This window comes from Stegodyphus dumicola, chromosome 6 (genome assembly GCF_044657685.1).
Source record: "Stegodyphus dumicola isolate Sdum_Otavi_A_Nest chromosome 6, ASM4465768v1".
In the NCBI taxonomy this organism is placed as follows: Eukaryota; Metazoa; Arthropoda; class Arachnida; order Araneae; family Eresidae; genus Stegodyphus; species Stegodyphus dumicola.
Genome location: NC_140773.1, coordinates 183,506,149 through 183,521,640, shown reverse-complemented (window position 1 = coordinate 183,521,640; position 15,492 = coordinate 183,506,149). Strand labels below are relative to the sequence as shown.

General features: G+C 32.0%; 1 long non-coding RNA gene across 1 annotated transcript in view; it reads right to left on the bottom strand.

Moving 5' to 3' along the window:
- LOC118202400 (uncharacterized) overlaps window positions 1-5,781 on the bottom strand; it is a 31,796-nt gene extending 26,015 nt beyond the window's left edge. Inside the window, exons 1-2 of the long non-coding RNA XR_015041780.1 lie at window positions 5,040-5,781; window positions 3,571-4,846 (exon numbers count right to left, since the gene is read on the bottom strand). This is a non-coding gene — a long non-coding RNA (uncharacterized LOC118202400). The remainder of the gene's footprint in view (window positions 1-3,570; window positions 4,847-5,039) is intronic.
- Between the last annotated feature and the right edge of the window lie 9,711 nt (window positions 5,782-15,492).

Here is a 15,492-nt window from a genome sequence, read left to right as displayed (position 1 = left end):
CGCTAAATAAATAAGCAGCATGTAAAAACTTTCCAATACTATCTTTAAATAGATAACATTTTCATAAAATATCCTTTAGATTTCAAACTAAATGTTCAGAAATATGCAAAATCCTTGTGAGTTCAGTTAAAAAATAGCATTTCAAAATATTTGCATTATTTAAATAAATTTACTTATGATTATATATATGCATAAAACCGGCACATAAAAAACGTTCAATTAATTCGAGCGAACCGAATAGTACTGCATTCAATTAACCTGAATTACATGCATTTTCATATAAAGAATAACATTACTTAAGCAATAAGTCAGATAAAATTTAAAAAATCGATAGTCTATTATAATAAGCATATTCTTGATACGGGTTTATAAAACACAAACTAATTTAATAGTAAATATAATAATGGCGAATTAATTATTCTTTTTGGAACAATACTCGTCGCTTATGCTGGTTTACTGAAGTTTTGTTCTAATGCATTTTAAATAATCCAATGCTTTGATTATACATTGATATGAATGTGATTTTCATTAGATAACATTTTACTAAGTTTGATTTTCTTGTGTGCTCATGCTTTACATAATATATATTACATTTCTCAATGCAATGTAACTACAAGCAGCAACGAAGAGTTGAGTAAAAATTTCCATATTTTGTTTCATAAATTATTAAAATAACCTACAGCGTAACGTCTGAATTTCCAAAATGTAACCCGCAACTTATCTAAGAGTTACAAATTTGAATAAAAAATAGCAGTAATTAAATAATAAAAACGAAATATTAATAAGAAAAGAAGCATAAAAGTTTTTTTTTTTTTTTTTTTTTTTTTTTTTTTTTTTTTTTTATGTTTGTTTTGTTTATTTTATTGTTTTGGGATATATATTGTTGGTGAATGGTAAAGTTGTCGTTGGCAAATGACACATAATAAAGAAGAATGATCTGTATTATTTAAAATGCATATAAAGTTCCTCTAAAATAGTATCAGCCTTAGACTGAATGTTGTCTAGACAGCTGCAATGATATTTTAACTTAATTAACATGTCAAATACAGTTTCCTTTTAAATAACTTCGTCAGCTTTGAATAAAATTTGGATTAGACCAATTTTAGAAATAATAAAAGCTAACCTTATTTTAATTTCTTTATCAAAGTACTACATTCTTTACTCAGCAAGAACTCATCATAAAATCTGAGCCTTATGCCCAAGATTCATAGGTCTAAGCAGTAAAAAAAGCTTGTCCCACTAGAGAAAATCGTCACATATTATGGAAAAGATTTTGCAAGAGATCATTATTTTAGACAAAACACGACTTTTGAAATTTAATCTCTTGTATTAGAGATCAAGTATTTTACCATAATTTTATTTTCACATATGCGGATGATCGCCATGTCCTTCCATAACATAAATTAAAGAAATACACATAGAAACTTCAACCATGAGCTTATGACTTAAGAGAAATTTGTTTTGACATGCTACGCGAAGGAATGACTAAATATTGATTTATTTTACATTTATGTTAAATGACAGTGATTAAAAAAGAATGGCTGTAGAAGTGTAAAAAACCTGTATTTGTAACCTTCTGTATTTCTAAAGTAAAAGCTTAAAATGGTTCACAATAACGGATGGCTTTGATCATTCAGTAAAGTCATCGTAGGTACATTCAGTTTGCGGTTTTGAAGAACTGCAGCTGTTCAGATTTGTTGCAAAAGAGTAATTACACCCCTGGGGGACTGCTTTACTTACGGAACGGAAAAATAAGTTTTTAAACATACGCATACAAAAGACATACCTTTTCTCACAACATAAATGGCATATGTGATAATTTGAACACATGCTTTCAATCAGTTGCTTCCTCCTAACAAAGGTTCCTAGCAAAGTCCTGTACTGTTTTAAATATGCTGTGTTCGAGCATTGTGAATGCTTCCATTCATTATTTTTAATTTGAAACAATATTAAGTTGTAATTACTGGTTAAAATGGCTTAAAATAAATTGATACATTATACGAAAGTGTGTAAAAATGAAAACTGGATTCACTTCCTTTGACATAATTTCTGTCTAGCTCTTCCAAAATATTTTAAAGCTTACTTTACAACATACTAGAAAAGTCTACATTTTGGGAAATGCATTTGCTATTTTTATTTGCTATTTTAGTTAGTAGTTTTAATTGAGGTTGTTATGTAAAAGACACTTAATCGTTGTTGCTGTGTTACAGTGCTTATTTTATTGTATACTGTTAGGCAGCAATAACGCAAATATTGCTTTTCTTGTTAATATTATAATGTATAGAGGAATTTTAAAAAAGAATAAAAATAATTTTCACCGTTATAATATGTCCTTAAAGGGTTTCCAATGAAAGCGTAGATAACTAAGTAGTAACATTAATAACTTTATATCAATTAATTTACTAACCGAATATGATAAAAATTTTGAATTTGAAATCCGTCTTTAACTGAGTACTTTTCTCAGAAAGAAAAATATCCTCAAAAAATCTGTACTGTTAATACATTTTTTGATAACTTCCTGAGAGGAATTCATTGATAATACTAATATATAGAATCCATTAGGTGCTTAAAGCCGTAAAACAGGTAAACTTAACTATGCATTCGGCAGGATCACAGTCATGTTCAGTTCGGTTTTTTAAATACAGGAAAGCTATGAAGACTATCTACCTAAGAGGAGGGATGCCTTCATGGAGGATATTCTGAAGAAAAGCTATCGTATTACACATCAGAAAAACCACAAAAACCAACCATGCAGCCAACACGTTCGCCTGAGATCAAACTCAAACCAGGCCAAACTGCCAGTATTCAGAGGTCTTAACTGTTCAGCCATTGATGAGGCCTTGAACACAATCATGAATCTTCAAATTTATTCAGCTGGACGTGCTGTTAATTCCATATATTCTCCTCTCTTAAAGACTGAAATTCATAGATCTTTCAGTCTACTAGTTGGATCTGCTACTACTTGCACCACCAGAGGACGCAAGGCAAAAACGGGTAAGTCTTTATAAATGTACCAGCACAACAGCATTATAAGATTTGTTGGACATCTTAACTTCGAAAATTATATGGAATGTATTCCAAATGGATATGTTCGATTATTTTTTTAATTGTTGATTCTAAACTGATTGTCGCCTTTTCAATCCAAAAAATTTTGCATTATATCTAGATGCTATATAAATCATTTTATCTACATACACTAAGTTACGAAATTTAACTTTTACATTAGTCCTACAGCAAAAAATTTCAAAATAGAAAGTGTTCTTCGACTGCAAAACAGTTGTATGAATATAATAAGTTTCAGAAACTGTATTTACTATGATTTACGGCTTTAAAATTTTAATATTTATGACAAAGATTTCAGGAGGCATCTTGGCATTGAAATAATGGAATACTAATCCTGAAATCTTAAAAAGTCCTCCAACGAAGGCATCCCTCCTTTTAGGCAGATAGCTTTAGTATGCTTTACATTAGTCAAATAAGCCAAAGCATACTGTTGCTGTAAAACAAAATATTGCATTTATCTTATCTTCGACTGCAAACGTTATATTTGTTACTACGGAAAAAACTTACGTAGGCTATTCAGAAAGTAAGGAACGTTTCTGTCTGACGTCGCTAGGCGCGCGCCGATCACATATATTTTGACTCAAGGTTCTTTAATATACTAAGGTTAGGCCAGGAACGGAAAAAGCGTGCCATTGGTTGCTGGTAGTGACGTCACCCGGGAGACAGGACGCATCGGCCGACGCGTCTGCTACATGATTTTGGTAATGGAAAAAATGTAAACTAAAGCAAAATGATCATTTTATATGTGGTAGATACACCGGAAATACCGGGTATATACTTTCCGATTAAGTATTTTGTTAAAGAAAATGTTTATTTTATGCATAGAATTCGTACGAATGCTGAAAATAATTATAAACATTAAATTCTTTTCGTAAAGGGAAGCCTTAGAAAATGAAAAACGATATTTAAGTTAACTAAGGGAAATAAATATTGTAAAACAAGGTATTTTTCAATATTTTTTCGTAGTATTGTTTGCACTAAATAAATTTTGTTGAACAGAACACATGATGGCATAACTGCTAAGACCATGGTAAAAACATAATAAAAAAGTATTGTTCTATTTATTTTCATTGCTCATGCACTTTTCTTAATACAAATGAACTTTGACATTCCATGAGAAAGATATGATCGTGATTTTCAGTTTAATTTACATATCTCAAGCAAAAATATATATAAAAAGATTTGACTTAACAAATTCATATTTAAATACCATAAAATTCTACAAATTTCTTAATATCCGTCATTATACTTTTAAATAGTATACTTATCACATTCTTTTTAAAGTGAAAAGTCACTTCATACTGATTCACTTCAGATTTTAGCAGAAGTGCATATTTTTTCAGTATAATCTAAAAGTACTCTTATAATCCCTTACACTCCCAAGATTTCTATATAACATTTATCCTGACGTGATTATTTGCTATAGTAAATAATCTTCGATATTGGCATCCTATTCTTCCTTCCATACATTAAAAATGGAACAATTAAAATACATTTTCTTAGACATATACGCATAATAATAATAATAATAAACTTGCCATACATCTTAGTTTCAGCCCACCAGCAGCTGAGCGGTAAAGTCGCTGAACACTGGTAGTTCGGTCCGAATCCCGCGAACGGGCTGGCTGCATGGGCGTTTTCGTGGTTTTCTTCATGTGTAATGTGTATACGAGCCAGTTTACCTGAGAAAGTCCTCCAAGAAGGCATCACACCTATTACGCAGATAGCCCTAGTGTGCTTTGCCATAATTAAATACACCACCACATCTTAGTTTCAATTCAGCCTGTACACAAATTAAATATTTTTAATTACTAATGTATTTTTATCAGGTTGTTTCTTAAAATACTTTTGTTATACTCAAAATATGTGTTCAATATTAAATTATTTTTCTTTCTCTTATAATTAAAAACAAGTTATATGGAATCAAAATTAAAACATATGCAGCAGTTAAATAACACTGAAGAGTATCTACTTACTCTTTCGCTATTTGTATTCTAGCATTATACACAGATTTGTTTTCCTTCAGAGTCAGCTATGTGTAAGTTCACTTAGTTATATCAATTAAATTACATCAGACATATGAATCAGTTAAACAACATTGAAGGAAATATGTTGCTCGCTCATCGATGTTTGCATCATAGTGTGGTCGAGAAATTGTTCTTTCTTCTGAAGCATGTGTCAGTTTACTTAGTTCTCAATGCTTAACTGAGACATTGCTTCAATACATAGAATTACTTTTGGGATGTAAAGAAAGTAACCAAAACATGTGAATTAAAAACAAGTTATATGGAATCAAAATTAAAACATATGCAGCAGTTAAATAACACTGAAGAGTATCTACTTACTCTTTCGCTATTTGTATTCTAGCATTATACACAGATTTGTTTTCCTTCAGAGGATAAGCGAATTTATCAACTAATCATTCAGGTAGTCACTATTGGTAAACACGACACTGAGATTAAATATCTCGCTATAAGTCTACTTCATAAAAGGAAAATTATGATAAAATGAATAGCACATATTCTGGCATTTTCGATGTTGAAATTATCTGCTCTTTTGCAGCGAATAGTCCATAACTTACGATCACTTGGAAAACGATGGTATGTGATGCCTTGACTTTTAGTTTTCCTTCTATAATTCTAACACAACTTGCCATTTCCGACTAGGTATAAAAGCAAATTAACAACACAAATCAAATGTATCCCAGATCAAATGCAACGAATGTAAACGAACGCCGAGAACTAACGACTGTCACCCACATGACGTCATGCGCAGGTGGCATAATGTTCTCCCTGCACTACGCATCGCTCTTGGGCCCCCCCTGATTTTGACTAGCGGCTCAAAACAGGGATGGCTGTGAGCAGCTCCTTACGGAAGGCCTGTTATGCGCATGCTCACGGACATCGTGAAATGTATTTATTTTCAAATGATCATTGGGCTACTACATTTGGCTATTATGCGCCACTTGGCGTTGTTTCTATCAATTATCAGAAAATTCGAATGTGAGAGTGGTTCCTTTTTCACTTTATATATAAATAATATTTTTTACGCATATGATAACTGTTTTAAATGCTGAAAATGAAAGATCTGCTATTTAGACAAAGTTCATTGCGAACAATGAAAACTGAACAGTTAAATATTAAAATTCTTTCCGTGAAAACATTCACGTTCAGTTTCCGAGCCATCACTAGGCAGAAGAGACATTTTTCGAATATTATGATAGTGCTTCTGAGAACAAAATAAGAGAAATTCCTGTCATAAAAATAAATATTTTGGGTGCTAGTTTCCCTAAAACGGAAGCATCCCTTCCATATGAAGTTAACCTAACCTGAAAGTAATAATTTTATTATGGATTGATTTGAAGACATCTTTAACAAACTTTAAAAAAAAAAAAACCTACAAATTTCAGAATTTTTTCTCTAATAACCATAATTATATTTATTTAGTTTTGGAATAATTATTTGAGTATTTTCCATTCATATATAATTTTAATGCTCATGTAGATTACAAAAAAAATATTTTCCTAAATTTTAAAATGTTCTATGGCAATCAAAGCTATTACATTTAAAGAGGTTTGCTAGTTTAATTGAGAATGATGAAATGTGCGCTAGCTACCTAACAGAAGGAATACTTTCACTGAGAACTAAGGGATTAGGATTATTTGGATTATGGAAAAGTATTTTACAGATATCTGCCTTAAGGAGGGATGCCTCACGACCAACAATAGAAACTTCCACAGAAGTTCTAGGGTTATATCAGAATCTCCTTCTAAACAAACCTTCCAACTTCATGACTGAAATTCATCGTTGCATAATATAATAAAATTAACTTTCTTACATCAGATTTCAACCGCTTTATATACCTATTATACAGTCATTTTATTTCTATCGTTATATTATTTATGCCCCATTTTAGAGAATTTTAAAAATGCAAATTAAAAAAAAAAAATAATGAAATAGTGGCAATACATGTTTACTGACTTTCGTAAATGTTTCTCTTATGTAGTGTGATTAATTGAGTATGACGTACTTCTTCATTTATGCTTTCATCACCTATAAATTTAGATTTTAGAAGTATTAAATGTTTAAACATTATTTGTAATAAGATGTTCTTAAACGAGTTTTGTAGTTCTTAAACAAGTTTTGTGATTTCATAAAGTAAGAAAATTGCACAAATCAAAAATTAATTTTTATTTTACTAAAAAATCAATTATACTGCAAGAAAATTTCATTCTAACACTTGAAAAATAAGGAAATGTAAGAACTCAATAAGAAGTTTTAATAAAATGGTATAAAGAAAAGTACATAATAAATTACAAAAAGGGAAAAAAGAAAATTATCTTGCAGTTTCAGATACAAAAATTTTATCATAAAATGTTTTTACTCGATTTTCAGCTACACCAGCAAGTAATAAATTTCTTCAGTTTCATTTTCAAATAAACTGACTTAAATCAAACATCTGAATGTTAGACACATAATTTGAAAAGATTTTTTTTTTTTTTTTTTTTTTTTTTTTTTTGGGCATATAACCATAACTTGATTTTTAATGCTGAGAACAAGCATAAAAGATCTAAATTATACATCCTAACTTGTTATACGATTACACTTAGATAAAGCAAACTTTGTAATACTAAAGACATAGTTTTTAAGGTTTGAAATAATTTTCAAAGCAAAAACTTCAAACATCCAACTTCTAACACAAATGCGAAACCCTTTATATTAGCTCTACATACAATAGTAATAAATAGTTACCTAGGTTTGAAATATTTTTTTCATGAATATAAATAAACAGGTATTTAATGTTCTGATGTCATTTTCAGGAACAACATGCATGAATAGATTCACATAAACTCTACATTAAATAATAGCTACATTATTTGAAAGAGTATTAGTACTATTAGTCAATATCCAAAACACTTTCTTCAAAATTAGAAAAACTCCATATATTAGAATCAAACTTGTGATTAAATTCACATCAATTATGCATTTGGACATGGCAGATATAATCTGAAAAGGGCCTAATTGATTTAAGTGAATAACCGCAGCCTTGTGTCAAATGATATAAAAACCCTTTACATTCAAATTTTGTCAGAATCATACAACATTTTTTATAATAATTCTATTTACATCAGAGTTCCATTATTACCTACATTTGAAATTACCAACAAATAAGGAGGATAACAGTTTTCTGATTTTATTCTCAGAAACATAATGTGCATGAATAGATTCGTATACGCCGAATCTTGAACACACTAATTTAAAGAACCTTAATGCCATTAACTAATTTCCAAAAAATTTTCTTCATTACAGCAAAAAATCATGAAACACTCAGATCAAAGCAGAATCAAATTTGTGATTGAATTCACATAAATCATGCATTTGAACATGGCACATACAATTTGAAAAGAAACGACATTGTTTCGACTGCTATAAAGGCCCTTATATCCAGATTTTACCCGAATCATGAAACATTTTTCAAAAGTTATTATTACTTGTATTAGAAATATATCTTCATGAATATAAATAAGCAAGCAATCATTTTTTTTTTTTTTTTTTTTTTTTTTTTTTTTTTTTTTTACTTCACTCTTAGAAACATTATGTAAATAAATAAATTTTTATTAACAAACATTTTAAACTATAAATATACTACTTTGAGGGATTTTTAATTCTATAAAGTTATAACAAAAGCACTCTTTTTCAGTAACGAAAAGCATTTTAAACACCACGATTTTACAATAATTATATATATGATTAAGTTGACATTAACTAATTATTTTAAATTAGACATAAACTTTTGAAAAGGGCCTTATGACTTAAGTAAATAACTGCAGTATGTATTTTTATAGATACAAAGGACTTAAATAACTAGATTTTCATTTAAAAATACGGTACAATTCCGTTATAGGGACCGCAAAAAATCGCCAAAACTATTGTTGATGCCAAAATAATTATGGTAACCTTAACTCAAGAAAAGCATAACAATAAAAAATAACTATCTAAGAGTATTATTTTAATTTAGATGAAAGTTTACTTTCATATAATACACTTTATTATTATAATTTAATATAAACAAACAGCTAATTCTAACTGTAAGAAAGCATTATTGTAATTAACTATCTAAGATTATTAATTTAAGTTGATGGAAGGTTAACTTCATATATTACACTTTTTTGTTAATTTAATTTATTTAAAAAAAAAGGTTAAAAATAAGTGAAATTAAACGGGAGGCATAAAATTTTTAAGATCCTGCAACATCGCAGAAAAAATTTCAGGTTTTTTTTTTTTTTTTTTTTTTTTTGTGCAAATGTCTATACATAAACTCGGACAAATAAGAATTGAAATGTGCCCCGATGGTGTTTATTATGCCATTTAGCACTGCCCCACAGTCGCTGTATTGTTTGCGTATGGTCCCCGTTTCGGGGTCCACAAAATTCTAGTTGTGGTTGACAGTAAAATGTTCAACGCCGGCATATCGCAGTTCATCCGACTTATATGATTTCTAGCAGTCAGTATAAATAATGCTTCCTTCTGTGACATTTTCCTTTATGATGTTCGAACATCAGTGGCCGAGCGATAAAGTCGCTGAACACTGGTAGTTCGGTCTGAGGTTTGAATCCCGCGAACGGGCTGGCTGTATGGACAATTTAATGGTTTTCTTTATGTGTAACGTGTATACAAGCCAGTTTCCCTTAGAAAGTCCTCCACGTAGGCCTCTCTTCCCTTAGGGAGATAGCCCTCGAGGCTTTGCTCTAATCACATAAACCAAACCAAACCTGTATGATGTTCCATAAGGTTTTCACCGATCGATCTGGAATAGCGACTAAAACATTCTTTTGATTCTCTGCACAATCCACCGAAAACCCATTGTGGCAGAAGAACACGTCCAATGTTATTCTTGCTTCTACTGAAAAGGCTTTCGTCTGCTTCATAATTTTTTCCACATCCGCCGAATTTCAACTTAGGCTGAGAAATTAAAGCTATGGCACACACCTCACGCATATCTTCCAGTCTACAGTTGTATTGTGGTTCATCTTCAGTTGGAGTTCACAAAATTCAATAGATGTCATCTCTTGATACCAAAAATAGGTGAGCCTGCCTATCAGTTATAAGGAAGGGGATTTTCGTTCCTTCGATCCAATATCTGACTTCTTAATCCTTTCTTCAGAATACAGGTTCATTCCTGCACCTCCATTTCGCTATTGAGTTACCGCTAAAGCATAATTTCATTTCGTGGTTTTTCGATCATAATATTCTATAATGAATGATGTTTTTTCTTTGGAAAAATTCTATTGCAGACATTTTGTCATTGGGCAATTCCCAAATTGTTAGATCCATATCATTATCAAAAAAGAATTAAAAAAATAAACCACTATTTCAATGGCGACTTACAAATATTCCCCCCCCAACGGCGGGCCTTCAGCTTGGCCACAACTAAGGCCAGGTGGTGGTCACTTTATTATAGAGGCACCTAATAAACCAATAGGGGTGTGCGGAAAAATCTATGAAGGAACCAGCAGTTATAACCATGCCTTCTCCGAAATTCGAGCCCAGGCCTTGTAGTATCGCAGTCACTTCCCTAATCAATATATCGTGTGGGCGGTGACTTACAAATATAAGAACTATTTAAATTTACGTGGTGTGAAATCGCCGCTTTCGCTAGATTTTGCGATATGTTTTTGCTGCAATTTGCTACGGCCCCTATAATGAAATTATACCACAAAATAGTACTTTTATTTGAATTGTGATGTTTTATACGATAAATAACACCAAGATTGAAAAATTCTTAAGCATACAAGTCTTGCACAATGAAAATATTTAAATCACCTTTACAAACCTAACTTAACATACTATGTCACTTTATGTTTCTCTTTATATAAGTAATGTGCAATGACAAATTTTCATTATTTATAATATAATGAATTATGTTGATTTAGAGCCACTTTAACCCTGCAAGAAGTGTAAATGTATACTTAAAACAAACAGTTTAAGAAATTGTGATTTTAAACATAGCATTAAGAAAATATCATCCAAATATAAAAAAAAGTTGCTTTTTACTGATTCTTGAATTTTTTCAGTTTCGTTTCCTCATTTCTTTCAAGTGAATTTGAAGGAATGTTTTGTACATAATTGTTCAAACATATATTCAGAAATCGTGACAACACTCATGTTTATTATCTTAGCAAATTACATTCACAGCATCTTTTACTAATACGTACATACCAAATAACTGAGATGAGCCTCAGTTATTTTTGTAAGAAGCTGATGGTGTAGATGAAATGCTTTTCGTACTTTTCAGATATAATAGTCTGGAAAAGTAAATATGCAACTGATATCAATGCCACCATATTTTCTGCTGGGTCTTTGAAACCTCCCAAATTTTACAGTATCAATATATACATAATTTGTTTCCACTAATGTTCCATTTTTTCCGCCAAGATGCAGAAATCTATGCAAGCACTTTAGTTAGTTTCAATATTACTTGCACAATAAACAGCAATTGTATGTGAAAACTTCTGCAACAGTGTCTGAAACTGCAACCAATTTCACTGACCATTGGAAATAATTTCATTGATCAATACTTTTATGAACTTCTTTTACATCTGAAACTTCTGTAATAAACTGTTTTAGAGAGATGTATCGATAGGAATTAGAATGAAGCTGAAGAACAGACTTCAATTAAATCTTTTTTCTTTTATATTCCAGGATTTGCTGTAACTGCCTTCAGACATCTGATGAAAATCTGTACTCAAATTTGTGAGTTTGAAATTTACACGTTAAAATTAATTTTGACCTAATTACTAAAAGTTCTTGAATTCTATCGATGATGGCATATATAGTGTGAAAAAGAGCAAAAAATATTTCCTTGCGTAAACATTTGAAATGACTTTTTTATTATCGTTGTTATTAATCTCACTGACAACACCTACGCTAATTCAAATGAAACGCGAAACGCTGGCGAGAAATTACAATAGGTTTACCATCATTTGTTGGCGATAAAAAGAAACGGCGCATGCGCAGTTCGTTCAAAAGATTTTCTCATAGGAAGCCGTTCACATCCATCCCTGTTTTGAAACGCTAGTTATATTTTAGTGTCTGTGTGCTCGGCATCCAGCCGTCACAACGGGAACATTTCCACGCTGCCCGTTTTTTCGATATTCAAATTTAAAATGTCGCTGCAATTGAAAATCCCGCCAGTTGTGAGGTGCGGTCTGTAATACGGTTTTTGTTAGCAAAAAACCTAAAACCTATGGAAATTTATCGGCAACTGTGTGAAGTGTACGGAAACAACGTAATGAATGAAAGTGGTCGCTAAAGTTCATGAAAAGATTCATGAAAATCGCCGTTTCACAATAACGGAGCTTTCGCCTAGTTTTCCACAAGTTTCACGGACTTTGTTGTTTGAAATTGTCACACAAAAGCTAGGCTACCGCAAATTTTGTGCAAGATGGGTGCCGAAATTGCTTACAGACCACCATAAAGGTTAGCGAATGGGGCCAGCTTTGGCATTTCTGGAGGCCTATGATAGACATGGTGATTCATTACTGGATCGAATCGTAACTGGTGACGAGACGTGGGTGAGACACGTGAATTGCGAGACAAAATTACAGTTCCATGCAGTGGGGGCACACAAGTTCCCCCAAAAGACCAAGAAAATGTTTGCAAACCTTGTCACCAAAGAATATTATGGCGACTGTGTTTTGGGATAGGCAAGGTGTGCTTCTGATTGATTTTCTCGAACGTGGTGCCACAATAAACTCTGAGCGGTAATGTCAAACTTTGCCCAACCTTAGGAGAGCAGTTCATAACAAGCGCCGAGGAAAGTTGACGTCCAAAATTTTGTTTTTGCACGACAGTGCTCGACCTCACACGGCAAACCGCACTCAAGAACTCCTTAATTCATTCAAATGGGAGGTTTTTCCTCATCCGCCCTATAGTCCCGATCTTCACCTAGTGATTTTCATTGGTTTCCAAGAATGAAGAACTGGCTAGCAACACAGCGCTTTGACGACGACAAGGAGCTGCAGGTGCGCGTCACTGAGTGGCTGAGATCGCAGGTGGCAGAATTCTATGACGAAGGAATTTCAAAGCTTGTTCACCGCTATGATAAGTGACTCAATTTGTTTGGTGACTGTAGAAAGTAGAATTTTAGTCGCTCTTTCTGATGCATATAATATTTTTTTATTGTACTTAGTTTCTTTTTAATTCCAAAACGTTCCTTACTTTCTGAATACCCATCGTATTTTTGTGTAAAATTCTGAATGCTTGAATTTTTATAATACACAGAAACAGAGATAACAAGAAACTAAACAAATATTCATAATTTACTAGGATATATAAACAGTATAATCATTAAGACACAATAACACGCCGAATAAATACTAATTCAGAAGTCAAACAACAAAAATCAACGTTATATTTACAAAATTTTCACAGGACTAGTTTCGATGGTTTTACCGAACCACCATCCTCAGCCGCTAAACCGCAAATGAACAAGATAGGAAATAATGATTGGATAAGATAAGAAAGCCTGGACAAGAATAAGCAAGTAGCGCCATCTGTTGGTGAAACCAGAACTAAAACATAATTTCTTTTCTACTGCCAAAATTATTCAAAAAACATCTTCCATTGGAGAATTGGATTTTCTAGAGGCATTTCACATTCATAAAAATCTTTCTGTTCTAGTTAACGATCTTAATTCCAATCCAAATTTGCCTTCGGCCTTTAAAGAAATTATGTTTTAGTTCTGGTTTCACCAACAGATGGCGCCACTTGCTTATTCTTGTCCAAGCTTTCTTATCTTATCTAATCATTATTTCCTATCTTGTTCATTTGCGGTTTTGCAGCTGAGGATGGTGGTTCGGTAAAACCATCGAAACTAGTCCTGTGAAAATTTTGTAAATATAACGCTGATTTTTGTTGTTTGACTTATGAATTAGTGTAATCATTATTAAATATATTTTTAATAAGAATATTTTGGAAAAAATAAATGATTAATATATACTTCTACGTCGTACTTCCTAAGAAGCTTGTTTGTTTTAATTGAAAACGATGAAACATTCTTGAATCATCTGACTAAGAAGTGGAATGCTTTCGTGGAAGCTTCTGAAAGGAAACTTGGCTCATAATTGTATTTCACACAGATAAATCCTTTCCTATGTAGTTAGGCTGTATGCCATGATTCGAGTCCGTATCGAAGGATCAAATTTTGTGGTCTTATCCAGTCGGCCATCAGAAGACCCATTTTGTAGAAAACTACAAAAATCAAGTCATTAAAGAATTTGTTATTACATTAAATCGGCTAAATAATTTGCATGTCACATAGATTTAAAAATTCTAACATAGCACGCAAAGTCACATTTTCCTAAATAGATATGGGCTAGCCAATGGTCGAGCGGTAATATCGTTGAACACTGGTAGTTCGACCCGGACTCAAGTTCTGGCAAACAGGTTGACTGCACGGACGCTTCGGTGGTTTTCCTTCTGTGTAACGTCAATACCAGCCAATATCCCTTGGGAAGTTCTCCCCGAGACATACTTTCTTTAGTAAGATAACACTTTCTTGCTTTGCCGTAATCAAATAAACTAAACCTAAAACTGTCATATGTTTTGCCGCCTTTTTAAAGGAAGTTTCACATTCAACATCCCTAACAGTAATGAGATAATTTTACTTGTTCGCATATGCCATACTGACATATTTTACCCGTTCAAATATTCAAAAGGATAATTATAACTTTATTTTGGCTGATCATAGAATAGACAGAAACGAATAATAGAATAGATGGAAATAGACGATAGAAATGGATCTTTACGTAGATCTTGTGCAGTTATTATATTGTGTTTTAAATGACTGCTTATAAATACATTTAGATAACATAACTTTAAGAATATCAAATTTATGTATAGAAATATTGCTTTATATGAATTTTAGAATGAATATTACAAAAAATATTTTTCAGAAGGACAATTTAAGGCGGAAATTATTGTGCGATATTCATTTTAAAACAATACTTTTCTCCTTAAAGTTATAAGGTATTTTCTCTCTCCTTTCTGCATGCCTTCGTGGTGCAATGTAGCGTATTCGGCGTATATTCGAGAGGTTCGAGTCCCGGCTAGGGCTTTGCTAATTTTTTATGTGTCTCCTCCACAAATAACCTAATGTTCTACAGTGGTGTTCGAACTAAAAAAGAAGAGTATGGATGATTATTCTTCACCACCAGGATTTGTAAATTGGGTCTCCTAATCTCCAGTCGGCCTTTAAAAGGCGGAGTATATAAGGTATTTTCTAACTTCTCACTGCATCTTTCGTGGTGTAATGGTAGCACCCTCAGCGCGTATTCGAGAGGTCCAGGTTCGAATCCCGGCGAGGGCATTGCTCATTTTTCACGTCCTTAGCATCAAAAACACCTAATCACTCTACCAGTTGTCTTTC